Source organism: Mixophyes fleayi, chromosome 12 (assembly GCF_038048845.1).
Source record: "Mixophyes fleayi isolate aMixFle1 chromosome 12, aMixFle1.hap1, whole genome shotgun sequence".
Classification (NCBI taxonomy): Eukaryota; Metazoa; Chordata; class Amphibia; order Anura; family Limnodynastidae; genus Mixophyes; species Mixophyes fleayi.
Window position 1 is genome coordinate 70,137,460 of NC_134413.1, and position 15,001 is coordinate 70,152,460.

The following is a 15,001-nucleotide window of genomic DNA, read 5'->3' on the forward strand; positions in this document are numbered from 1 at the left end:
TGCTTTGCTTTCGCTAGTGTTGAGTTTACAGTAGCAGTGGAGTAGAATTTACAGTGGCTCTCCTGTATGACTCTAATGCTTTATGTGAGTAAGGCAATAAGGTCTCTGGGCCAGTATCACGTCAAAGGCAAATTAACTGACCTTATCCAGTGAACCCTTTAGAAAGGGGGAGGTTCTAATTGATTCCCCCAGGGATTCCATGGCGAGCAGAAACATCGGTGGAGATGGAGTAACCCTGCCTGGTGTCTGTGATGGGGAAAACTTCTGAATTCAGACCCACACTGAACACTTAGGTTCTGGGCCAGAGTAGAGCAACATGATTTTGGAGCATGTATCCCCAGTGGAGGTGGGTGAAAGCTATTTCCTCCTCCTTGGACAACAATAGGACTACTGTGTTGAAAGGAGGAATGCTCTGTAGGGATCTCTAGCATAATAATACTTTCAATACTGTGGACCACCCTCTCGTCCTACGAACCCTTCACTCCACTGGTCTCCATGATCTTCTATCCTGATTCACTTCCTACCTGTCCAACTTTTCCTTCCCTGTTTCTACTTCCACCTCTTCCTACCCTCCTCTCCCTCTATCTCTTGAGGTCCCACAAGGCTCCATCCTCAGCCCTCTGCTCTTCATGTTCCTTGGTAAACTAATCAAAACCTTTTATCTCCAATACAATATGGGGATGACAACCAAATTTACTTCACTTTCCATGACAACTCCCCTTCTCTCCTCTCTCATTGTTTAGGGGTTTCTCTGTTAACTCCTCATCTATAACCTAACCTTATCTAAAGCTCAACATGTTTAAAACAAAGCTCATCAACTTCCCTCCGTCTAGAGTCTTTGAACCTCTCCATCTCTCTTTCTTTCCTCCCAACCTCTGTCTCCATGGACAACAATATGCTCTCCTCTGTTCCACATGTTGCCATAATATTAATATCACACACATACACACTACATTAATACCTCACACATACATTACATTAATATCACACACAGATTACATTAATATCACGCACATTACATGAACATCACATATCACACACATATTACATTAATACCTTCTCTATACTTACCTGAACTGCAGAGATTGCTGCTGTGGGAGACTCCTTTACCTATTGTATAGTCACATGTGCTGAGAAGTTAAGGGGGGCATATGGGGGAGAGGAAAGAGGAGAAACAGTGGGAAGGAAAAGGGAGGGAAATAAATGTGAGAAACAGGAGGAGAAGTTGAAGGGTGAAATCTCTGACTCACATATAGATTAGAACATACTTGCCAACTTTTCCTAGCAAAATCGCATCATTTTGGCCCTAAATGGTTGTCACAGTTTTGGCCAATTACAGCAGGGGTGGAGCTAAGATGACACGTTATTGGCATCATTAAGCCCCGCCCCTTACCTATTGCGGGGGCAAGAACCGGGAGGTTGCCCTGCTCTCCCAGGAGGTCTCCCAGAAATGTGGGAGTCTCCTGGACATTCTGGGAGAGTAGGCAACTATGCGATAAAGAAAAGCAGCTAATGAATCTCTAGAGACTGAAGTGTCTTTTACATTTCTGTCTCCATTACTGAAGTCATGTTACCTTACCTGTCAGTCTTTAATTGAATCTTGGTCTCCATGAAAATGGCCACCTCCATAGGCATCAATACATGGACATAGGACACAATTTCTGAACTGTGTCATCATGCCACAGATGGCGAAGCCATCCACGTCTTGTACTGGCTCAGCATCAGGGAGAATGCCAGACTCTTCAGGGACTGAGGGAGAGGACCCCTATTTCAAGGAGTCTCCCCCCTGACATTCAGGGAGAGTTGGCAAGTATGGATTAGAAACAATGAAATATATATTATTTGCAAACTGCAAACAAGTGGAAAAGCTAATAATTATTGAAAATCATCTTATTACGAATTGGGGGATATGATGTCTTTAAGTTTTACTTGAACTTCTTTTCTAAGCAAATCTGCCTGCCAACATCTTCTGTCTTGCGTAACTCCATCCTTCCTGGTATAGCAGCCCGCTAAGTACAGACCTCATGTCTCAGCAAATAAAGACAAGTTACTGGCTATTAATAGACACAGTGGAAAGGATTGAATGGGCAGATTTTTCGGTCCGTTGATGAAACGTTCTAAAGGTTATCAGTTTTATTGAATCACTATTATAACTGTTGGGATTGTACGGGGAATGGAAACAATGAACGCCGAGCCCTTCTAAAATATGAAGACAATCTCCTGTAAAAAGGACACTGACTCCAGAGTAGGGATATGGGGATTTTTTTCATAATAAAAGACTTATCCAACGTTGTCAGCCGTCAAACTCTTAATAAAGCAGATTGATATATTATAACAGTAGAGATCGGACCTATCTTGCTGTATATTTGCGTTGATCTTAGTCCTTGTCAGCATTTGCCATAGAGATCAGTCCTTGGACCTGATTCATTAAGGATCTTAACTTGAGAAACTTCTTATTTCAGTCTCCTGGACAAAACCATGTTACAATGCAAGGGGTGCAAATTAGTTTTCTGTTTTGCACATAAGTTAAATACTGACTGTTTTTTCATGTAGCACATAAATACTTGATAGATTTTTGGACACTGAAATTTAAAGTTAAATTTAACTTGTGTGCAAAACAGAATACTAATTTGCACCCCTGGCATTGTAACATGGGTTTGTCCAGGAGACTGAAATAAGAAGTTTCTCAAGTTAAGATCCTTAATGAATCAGGCCCCTTGTAACTAGTACCTTGGCTATAATCTCTAGACTATTCCACTGCTCATGGTTTGTTGATCTGTGTTGATATGGCCAATGGATGACAGACACAAGAAAAGAGAGCCAGTTTCTGCCTCTGAAAGGCATACTTATGACATGATATGCAACCACTGCCATACTTAGGGATGGTGTTACCTGGCTGGTGTGCAGTGAGGTCAAAAACTTCCACTTTAATTCCATCAGATCCCAAGTTTTTTTTGCCCCATTTCTGCAAAATCTTCTAGATGGAGTTTTGCAAACTTTTTGCGGGTAGTTATATGTTTTGTTTTCAGCCAGGGCTTTTTGCTTGCAAACCTACCTTGAAGGCGTTTTTTTCTAAGATTGTTGACATGTGTGCATTACCTTGGATCACATCCATTGTTTTCTGGACCTCTTTCAATGTCACAGGTGGACCAGTAGCTAAACATCATCACCATTTATTTATATAGCGCCACTGATTCCACAGTGCTGTACAGAGAACTCATGCACATCAGTCCCTGCCCCATTGGGGCTTACAGTCTTTATTCCCTAACATACACACACACACACACTAGGGTCAAGTTTGATAGTAGTCAATTAACCTACCAGTATGTTTTTGGAGTGTGGGAGGAAACCGGAGCACCCGGAGGAAACACACGCAAACATGGGGAGAACATACAAACTCCACACAGATAAGGCCATGGTCGGGAATTGAACTCATGACCCCAGTGCTGTGAGGCAGAAGTGCTAACCACTGAGTCACTGTTCTGCCCAATCTGAGTGTAATGTGAGTCTTGTTCGCAAATTAAGTTTAGGGGGACAGCCCCATATAACCAGTGTGGCTGCTGCTTAATATTTCTTCCGTTTATGTACTGTGGACCACACTGAGCTTTGAGAGATTCCGAATTCTTTTGCAACGGTCTTGTACCCGGATTTTAGTGCAAAATCGTGCATGAGAGCTTGGTTCTTTGGGCCCTCTCTAAAAGGAAAGGGGTTCTTTTACTCCCCAGTCTCTGGAGTCATAAGCCTCCTTAGGGAGCAAGAGAGAGGGGTATTTATTTTCACCAAATAATTAATCCACTACTATCTTAAACAGATGGAGTCAATGAACATATGTTCTAAACTCCGTTATTGAATTTAACGAGACCTTAAGAGGCCGTTAATGCCATTATGGTCTCTTCTCCTTAATTCTAACATGTTATGCTCTAAGATAAGTAAGGACCCCTAACCCTTGTTTAGGTAGACCTTTAGCATCACTTAAACTTAAGAGACCCTTTATATAAAATAATTCAATTGATATGCAATTTTAATTGCTAATGCATTACTAGTTATTCTCTAAAGACATTTATGCTTAGCTCAGCTAAAGCCTAAACACCTAAAATAAGTGAACCTATTTATCTAATGCATTCTCTCTCAACATGTGCCCCCTCAAAAACTAAAACTAACTTCTATGCATGTATTTCATTTACATGTATAAAAGTAGTCTGCAGGTATACACCCATATACATGTAACATTGGCTGCATGTATGTGTGCATACAGGCTCAGACTGACTCACTAGAATTCTGAAATCGTCAGTGGGCCCCCACGGCCCGTGGGCCACTCTCCCATAATCCACCCACTACAGTCAGAGAGCAGAGTCGATGGACTGGCTCCTCTGTGGTGTACGCAGGCAGGAATTTGGGCCCCGGGTTACAGTGACTTCTTGGAGCCCCTTTTCGTACATGATCAGGACAGAGTTTGTGTTCCGTTGAAGGGGTGTAACTTGCTGAGGGTAGCCTACTCAAGGAGAGAGAAAGATGGGAGGTAGAAACACAGAAGAGGGATGGGCAGGACACAGAGGACAGTGAGAGATAGAGGACAACAAGGGAGAGGAAGAGAGAGAGAATGAGGCTAGGAAACAACATTAGGATGGCTATTGGATGTGTCTAGATTTTGGATATAGGGGTATATTTACTAAAATGCGGGTTTGAGAAAGTGGAGATGTTGCCTATAGCAGCCAATCAGATTCTAGCTGTCATTTATTTAGTGCATTCTACAACATGACAGCTAGAATCTGATTGGTTGCTATAGGCAACATCTCCACTTTCTCAAACCCGCAGTTTAGTAAATCTAGTCCCTGGACTTTTCTTTTAGGAAGGAAAGTGGTTTAGCAATTCTATCAATATTGTATCGTAAAGAAAGAGGTGTGTCTTAAGTATTTTCGTGCCCCAGACAAAGTGAGCATTTGCGCCCTCCTACACTATGATGTGACCCTACACACAGATATATTAGTCTATCTATGATTCGGATCCTCTTCATAAAACAAAACCTACACAGAACCATGTTGCCGATTATGGTCAAGGATCAGATAGTCACTCTACTAGTCACCATAGTGCCAAAACTGCCTGTTGGGAAGCTAACCTGGGAGACAAGAGGCTTAAACCACAGAAAAACCAGCAGGAGAAGCAACGTGATAAGTGGCCCTGGCAGGGAGTGAACAGTGCCGCCTTGCAGAGGGGATGCCCACAGAGGGATCTTATGAAGGTCAAAAAGCTGATTTTGCAGTCATTTGCATAGTCCACACAATGCATTTCTGCACAAGTCTGCAAAGCTGTCACTCAAACTCTGACTGCTCAGTTAGAGGAGCACCTTCCTCCTAACATGGCAACCTGCTGCACATGATTGAAAAAGAGCATGGTGGATTATAGTTACGTATAAACACTCCACTTATTTCTTGTACTGTATGTTATTCAGCTAAGTAATATCCAGCCATTAAACATTACAGTTATTTCAAGCATATTAATATTAGCATGTTAATGCAGAGGTTTTAGGGCCGCTATCAGGGAGGTACAACCGATACAGCTGTGAGCAGCCCGAACAGATTAGGAGGCTCAGACAGACCCCTCTGTCCCTCTGGGCCCCCGGTCTGTCCAGGCCTCTTAGTCTGACTGCCTGTCCCCCTCCGCAATGCTCCTGGTCACTGATAGGCTGGGAAGGTGCGGTGTGGTGACATCATCACTGCGCACTGTGCTCTGTGTCTATCAGTGACCAGGAGCCGCCTCATCGTGTGAACAACAGGTAGGTGAATTGGGCATTTATTATGATTTGGGGATGGGGAAGCAGAGCATTTATTGTGATGGGGGAGCATAGCATTTATTCTGATGGGGTAGGGGGGGGTGCGGAGCATTTAATGTGATAGGGGAGAGGGAGGGGAGCATCTATTGTGATGAGGGAGGGTGGGGGGAGGTATGTACTGTGATGAGGAAGGGGGTTATGTACTGTGATGAGGGAGGGGGGCATGTACTGTGATGAGGGAGGGGGGCATGTACTGTGATGAGGGAGGGGAGGTATGTACTGTGATGAGGGAGGAGGGCATGTACTGTGATGAGGGAGGGGGGCATGTACTGTGATGAGGAAGGGGGTTATGTACTGTGATGAGGGAGGGGGACATGAACTGTGATGAGGGAGGGGGTATGTACTGTGATGAGGGAGGGGAGGTATGTACTGTGATGAGGGAGGGGGGCATGTACTGTGATGAGGGAGGGGGGCATGTACTGTGATGAGGAAGGGGGTTATGTACTGTGATGAGGGAGGGGGACATGAACTGTGATGAGGGAGGGGGGTATGTACTGTGATAAAGGAGGGGGGTATGTACTGTGATGAGGGAGGGGGGCATTTACTGGGATGAGGGAAGGGGGTATGTACTGTCATGAGGGAGGGTGGGGGGACTTTACTGTCATGAGGGAGGGTGGGGGGACTTTACTGTCATGAGGGAGGGGGGTATGTACTGTGATGAGGGAGGGTGGGGGGACTTTACTGTCATGAGGGAGGGGGGTATGTACTGTGATGAGGGAGGGTGGGGGGAGGCATGTACTGTGATGAGGAAGGTGAGCATGTACTGTGATGTGGAAGGTGGGTATGTACTGTGATGAGGGAGGGGGTATGTACTGTGATGAGGGAGGGGGTATGTACTGTGATGAGGGAGGGGGGCATGTACTGTGATGAGGGAGGGGGGTATGTACTGTGATGAGGGAGGGGGCATGTACTGTGATGAGGGAGGGGGGTATGTACTGTGATGAGGGAGGTGGGGGGAGGTATGTACTGTGATGAGGGAGGGGGGCATGTACTGTGATGAGGGAGGGGGGTATGTACTGTGATGAGGGAGGGGGGCATGTACTGTGATGAGGGAGGGGGGCATGTACTGTGATGAGGAAGGGGGGTATGTACTGGGATGAGGGAGGGGGGGTATGTACTGTGATGAGGGAGGGTGGGGGGAGGTATGTACTGTGATGAGGAAGGGGGGCATGTACTGTGATGAGGGAGGGGGGCATGTACTGTGATGAGGGAGGGGGTATGTACTGTGATGAGGGAGGGGGGCATGTACTGTGATGAGGGAGGGGGGTATGTACTGTGATGAGGGAGGGGGGTATGTACTGTGATGAGGGAGGGGTGGGTATGTACTGTGATGAGGGAGGGGGGTATGTACTGTGATGAGGGAGGGGGGCATGTACTGTGATGAGGAAGGGGGGTATGTACTGGGATGAGGGAGGGGGGTATGTACTGTGATGAGGGAGGGTGGGGGGAGGTATGTACTGTGATGAGGGAGGGGGGCATGTACTGTGATGAGGGAGGGGGGTATGTACTGTGATGAGGGAGGGGGGCATGTACTGTGATGAGGGAGGGGGGCATGTACTGTGATGAGGAAGGGGGGTATGTACTGGGATGAGGGAGGGGGGTATGTACTGTGATGAGGGAGGGTGGGGGGAGGTATGTACTGTGATGAGGAAGGGGGGCATGTACTGTGATGAGGGAGGGGGGCATGTACTGTGATGAGGGAGGGGGTATGTACTGTGATGAGGGAGGGGGGCATGTACTGTGATGAGGGAGGGGGGTATGTACTGTGATGAGGGAGGGGGGTATGTACTGTGATGAGGGAGGGTGGGGGGAGGTATGTACTGTGATGAGGAGGGGGGCATGTACTGTGATGAGGAAGGTGGGTATGTACTGTGATGAGGGAGGGGGTATGTACTGTGATGAGGGAGGGGGGCATGTACTGTGATGAGGGAGGGGGGTATGTACTGTGATGAGGGAGGGTGGGGGGAGGTATGTACTGTGATGAGGGAAGGGGAATTTACTGGGATGAGGGAGGGGGGTATGTACTGTGATGAGGGAGGGGGCATTTACTGTGAAGAGGGAGGGGGCATTTACTGTGATAAGGAAGGTGGCGGCATTCAAGGAGAATAAGGAGGGGGGGGGGGGCTGTCAGAATAATTAGTACTGGGCCCCGCAGTTTCTGATGGCAGCGTTGAGAGGTTTTAATATACTGTTGTGTTACTGTCCAACACTGGGTTAACTTTCTCTGCGATAAAACAATACTGCTGCCAGTGTCTTTGTCTGTCGATAAGATTAGGTTACTGTTACACATAAACAGGGACAAATGTAGTTACCGTGAGATTAAACAGACAATAAGACACCTATGGCTTTAAGACAAGTAATGGTAGCGGTTCTCAGACCAGAGGAAACCACTAGACTACAGAAGTCTCCTACTCCAAGCAGCCCCTTAATATCCCCAGACAGGGCTCCCAGGCAGATCAGTGTACTCAGCACCCTGCTATCCCTCCCCATATAGCTTCTCCTATTTACTCTGTCTTCCAGCTCAGCCAATCAGAGGCCGCCTTCTGCTTCTATCCATATAAGGCTAGGAAGCAGTGAGGGAGTCCTAGTACACAGTGTGGGCTGATGTCAGGGTTTGCATTACCCAGCTTTATACAGAAGCCTCATTATCATGCTGCACAGGCGCTCGGCTACCTATACGCTGCTGTAAGTGCTGCCAGCAACTTGCATGAACAGTCAGCTTTGTATGGCCGCCCCTCTTGTCCTAAAACATGCTTGTATTTATTTATATCATGGAAAGGAAACACACGTTCAAGAGAGATTGATTATGTTGATCTTATTATGCCATTGTGTACGTTTTATCTATCTATCTATCTATCTATCTATCTATCTATCTATCTATCTATCATCTATCTATCTCATATATATCTATCTATCTCATATATATCTATTTATTTATCTATCTCATATATATCTATCTGTCTGTCTATCTATCTATTTCATATATATCTACTTATCTATCTATCTATCTCATATATATCTATTTTTCTATCTATCTATCTATCTCATATATATCTATTTATATGTCTATTTATTTCATATCTAACTATCTCATACATATCTATATCTATTTATTTCATATCTATCTATCTATCTATCTATCTCATACATATCTATTTATCTATCTATCTATCTATCTATCTATCTATCTATCTATCATCTATCTATCTCATATATATATATCTATCTATCTATCTCATATATATCTATTTATCTATCTATCTATCTCATATATATCTATTTATCTATCTATCTATCTATCTATCTATCTATCTCATATATTTCTATCTGTCTGTCTATCTATCTATCTATTTCATATATATCTACTTATCTATCTATCTATTTATTTCATATCTATCTATCTATCTCATATATATCTATTTTTCTATCTATCTATCTATCTCATATATATCTATTTATCTATCTATCTATCTATCTATCTCATATATTTCTATCTGTCTGTCTATCTATCTATCTATTTCATATATATCTACTTATCTATCTATCTATCTATCTATTTATTTCATATCTATCTATCTATCTATCTATCTATCTCATACATATCTATTTATCTATCTATCTGTCTAGCTATCTATTTCATATCTATCTATCTATCTATCTATCTATCTATCTATCTATCTATCTATCTATCTATCTCATATATATCTATTTATCTATCTATCTAATACTTATATCATATCTATCTATCTATCTATCTATCTTTCTATCTATCTATCTGTAATCTTGCCTGATGAAAGGGCCTCTGTGCTCTGAAAGCTAGCATATATAATCAATTTATTTTGGTTAGCCAATAAAGGTATCACTCCTATAATACTTTTGTCTTTTTTGACACAAAAGTATTTAACATCACATAGATTTTTGTGGCTAACACGGTACTGCAGTAATAATAATATATTTTTTGGGGGGATACACATTTTTATCTATCTATCTATCTATCTATCTATCTATCTATCTATCTATCTATCTATCTATCTCATATCTATCTATCTATCTCATATCTATCTATCTCATATCTATCTATCTATCTATCTAATTATATCTATCTATCTATCTATCTCATATCTATCTATCTATTTATCTCATATCTATCTTTCTATCTATCTATCTATCTTTCTATCTAACCCCTATCTATCTATCTCATATCTATCTATCTATCTATCTAATTATATCTATCTATCTATCTATATATCTAGCTCATATCTATCTATCCATCTCATATCTATCTATCTATCTATCTAATTATATCTATCTATCTATCTAATTATATATATCTTTCTATCTATCTATCTATCTATCTATCTATCTATCTATCTATCTCCTATCTTTCTATCTATCTATCTATCTATCTATCTATCTATCTATCTATCTATCTCATATCTATCTGTCTTTCTATCTAATTATATCTATCTATCTATCTCATATCTATCTATTTATCTATCTATCTAATTATATCTATCTATCTATCTATCTCATATCTATCTATATCATATCTATCTATCTATCTATCTATCTAATTATATCTATCTATCTCATATCTATCTATCTATCTATCTATCTCATATCTATCTATCTATCTATCTATCTCCTATCTTTCTTTCTATCTATCTATCTATCTATCTATCTAATTATATCTATCTATCTCATATCTATCTGTCTATCTATCTATCTATCTATCTCATATCTATCTATCGCATATCTATCTATCTCATATCTATCTCCTATCTATCTATCTATCTATCTATCTCATATCTATCTATCTATCTATCTCTAATCTATCTATCGCATATCTATCTATCTATCTATCTATCTATCTATCTATCTATCTATCTCATATCTATCTCCTATTTATCTATCTCATATCTATTTATCTATCTATCTATCTATCTATCTATCTATCTCATATCTATCTGTCTATCGCATATCCATCTATCTCATATCTATCTATCTATCTATCTATCTCATATCTATCTATCTATCTATCTAATTATATCTATCTATCTATATATCTATCTCATATCTATCTATCTATCTAATTATATCTATCTATCTATCTAATTATATATATATATTTTTATCTATCTATCTATCTATCTATCTATCTATCTATCTATCTATCTATCTATCTATATCTATCTATCTCCTATCTATCTATCTATCTATCTATCTATCTATCTATCTATCTATCAATCTAACCTATCTATCTATCTATCTATCTATCTATCTATCTATCTCATATCTATCTGTCTATCTATCTATCTATCTAATTATATATATCTGTCTATCTATCTATCTATCTCATATCTATCTATCTCATATCTATCTATCTAATTATATCTATCTATCTATCTCATATCTATCTATCTCATATCTATCTATCTCTATCTAATTATATCTATCTATCTATCTCATATCTATCTATCTATCTATCTATCTCATATTTATCTATCTATCTATCTATCTATCTATCTATCTCCTATCTTTCTATCTATCTATCTATCTAATTATATCTATCTCATATCTATCTATCTATCTATCTATCTATCTATCTATCTATCTATCTCATATCTATCTATCTATCTCATATCTATCTCCTATCTATCTATCTCCTATCTATCTATCTCCTATCTTTCTATCTATCTATCTATCTATCTATCTATCTATCTATCTATCTATCTATCTATCTAATTATATCTATCTATCTCATATCTATCTGTCTATCTATCTATCTATCTATCTTATATCTATCTATCGCATATCTATCTATCTCATATCTATCTCCTATCTATCTATCTATCTATCTATCTCATATCTATCTATCTATCTATCTATCTATCTCTAATCTATCTATCTATCGCATATCTATCTATCTATCTATCTATCTATCTATCTATCTATCTCATATCTATCTCCTATTTATCTATCTCATATCTATTTATCTATCTATCTATCTATCTATCTATCTATCTATCTATCTATCTATCTCATATCTATCTGTCTATCGCATATCTATCTATCTCATATCTATCTATCTATCTATCTATCTATCTATCTATCTCATATCTATCTATCTATCTATCTAATTATATCTATCTATCTATATATCTATCTCATATCTATCTATCTATCTAATTATATCTATCTATCTATCTAATTATATATATATTTTTTATCTATCTATCTATCTATCTATCTATCTATCTATCTATCTATCTATCTATATCTATCTATCTCCTATCTATCTATCTATATATCTATCTATCTATCTATCTATCTATCTATCTATCTATCTATCTATCTATCAATCTAACCTATCTATCTATCTATCTATCTATCTATCTATCTATCTCATATCTATCAGTCTATCTATCTATCTATCTAATTATATCTATCTGTCTATCTATCTATCTCATATCTATCTATCTCATATCTATCTATCTAATTATATCTATCTATCTATCTATCTCATATCTATCTATCTATCTATCTATCTATCTATCTATCTCTATCTAATTATATCTATCTATCTATCTCATATCTATCTATCTATCTATCTCATATTTATCTATCTATCTATCTATCTATCTCCTATCTTTCTATCTATCTAATTATATCTATCTCATATCTATCTGTCTATCTATCTATCTATCTATCTATCTATCTCATATCTATCTATCTATCTCATATCTATCTCCTATCTATCTATCTCCTATCTATCTATCTCCTATCTATCTATCTATCTATCTATCTCTAATCTATCTATCTATCTATCTCATATCTATCTATCTATCTATCTCATATCTATCTATCTATCTATCTATCTATCTATCTATCTCATATCTATCTATCTATCGCATATCTATCTATCTCATATCTATCTCCTATTTATCTATCTCATATCTATCTATCTATCTATCTCATATCTATCTGTCTATCTATCTATCTATCTATCTATCTATCTCATATCTATTTATCTATCACATATCTATCTATCTATCACATATCTATCTATCTCATATCTATCTATCTATCTATCTATCTATCTATCTATCCTAATCCTTGATCTTCCTTTGACAACTTTAGGATTTAATGGCAGCAGACAATTAGCTGGTGAACAGATCACTACAGTAAGAGCCTATGTGTGCCGTGCTCTTGTGCCGGAGGAGACGAGTTGGACATGACCGAGGCTGGGATGAAATTAAGAGGTTGACTTGGACCAACCACCAATTTTCCTTGCTAACTGGGACGATCAACGTGGACACGTCTGCCTTAACCATCCAGCAGCCAGTGATCATGTTTATAATGTACACTTTAAATCCCCTTTTTTTACTCCTTTAGCAATATAAATGCCTATGAACTTTTGGGCGCCCCCCTTTATCTTGGTTAGATCATTTCAGCCTGGGAAGTACCGGGAATCTGAAATGACATTTGTATTGGGAAAAAGGGTGACTTAAAGACAGTTTGTGACAATTTATGTTACTTATTTGTAAATAATTTGATGTTTCTTTGCAGTGCACTACTATGCTTACATTTATTTTATAAAAAAAAAAATTAATTGACAGTTTTTCAACCCAGAGGCTGTGATTAGCTTATTAGCTAAGTGGGGGACATTTTTCCTGAAAAATTCAATATACAGTTCTGTGTAACATACAGCATGATACTTATGTATAGTAAACACATGTCTAAAAGGACCCTACATAAATATAACTATTGGCTATACATGCAAGGATATATAAAGGCTAGTTTTGTGAGGATAATTAAACATTTCTCAGCAGTTATAATTAAAGAGTGTAATTAAAGTCTATTTTGTGCCTTGCCCTCAGCTCTCCTGGTTATTTTCTTTTTTTAAGGCAGGGTAATCCTACTAAGTCCTCTTAAATCAGACCCAGGCTTTTGTAGTATCAGAAACAATAGAGTAAGAAATCCAGGTTGGATCTCTTGTGCGTAAACGGTAGTCATTGTTCACAAGCCTGGAGCCAGGCATAGATGTGGCTCTTCTGGCTGGGTAGGAGCGTAGGCGTGACAGTGGATGAAGTGCCGTAATTAAGAGCTTCCTAAATATCTTTGCAGTGGGAGAGCTAGAGGAGCGACAATCTAAATAAAGCTTCCTGGGAGTCTACAGCTCGTGACGGCCAGATGTGGGTGTCTATTGAGAAATGTTACACTTAGCGGGGAACGCGCTTTCCACGGTGACACGGACAGCTGACAGACCAGTTACATAGGAGCACAATAGAGGAAACCACTCTTCCTCAATCTGCTCACTGTTATACTGGACCACTTGTAAAGCTCATGGAAGATGAAGGGGAAAGGTTGGCTAACATAGAAGGAAAATACTTTGAAGACTATTTTTGCTGCCTACATGCCGATTACTTGTGTTCAGCTGTTGAAATAAAAATACAACAAAAACAGGAACCTAAAAAGCAAGTGGGATTTATAATAACCTATTGCTACACTAAACAAATTTTTGTCAAACGTAAATATTAGAAGATAGATGTATACATGCATTAGGCATACTACCCCATAACTGTTTTATCGGAACATGACATTAGTAGGTCTAATCTACAGCTAAATAACAGCCAGAGAGGGATCTTGTAATCCCTCCAAAACAGACTTGACAATCCTCCCTTCCTACCCATAGCTACTGTGTGCTGACCTATGGCGACTGTGTCTGTGCGCTGACCTATGGTGACTGTGTCTGTGCGCCGACCTTGGGCGACTGTTTCTGTGCGCCGACCTATGGTGACTGTGTCTGTGTGCTGACCTATGGCGACTGTGTCTGTGCGCTGACCTATGGTGACTGTGTCTGTGCGGTGACCTATGGTGACTGTCTCTGTGCGCCGACCTATGGTGACTGTGTCTGTGTGCTGACCTATGGCGACTGTGTCTGTGCGCTGACCTATGGTGACTGTGTCTGTGCGCTGACCTATGGTGACTGTCTCTGTGCGCCGACCTATGGTGACTGTGTCTGTGCGCCGACCTTGGGCGACTGTGTCTGTGCCCTGACCTAGGGTGACTGTGTCTGTGCCCTGACCTATGGTGACTGTGTCTGTGCGCTGACCTATGGTGACTGTGTCTGTGCGCTGACCTATGGTGACTGTGTCTGTGCGCTGACCT

At 39.9% G+C, this 15,001-nt stretch overlaps 1 long non-coding RNA gene across 1 annotated transcript; it reads left to right on the forward strand.

Annotated features, from left to right (window-relative positions):
- Positions 1–8,404: 8,404 nt before the first annotated feature.
- Positions 8,405–13,357, forward strand: LOC142108226 (uncharacterized). Its single transcript, XR_012680125.1, has 2 exons — positions 8,405–8,515; positions 12,971–13,357. It is a non-coding gene; the product is annotated as an uncharacterized LOC142108226 (long non-coding RNA).
- The last annotated feature ends 1,644 nt before the right edge of the window (positions 13,358–15,001 follow it).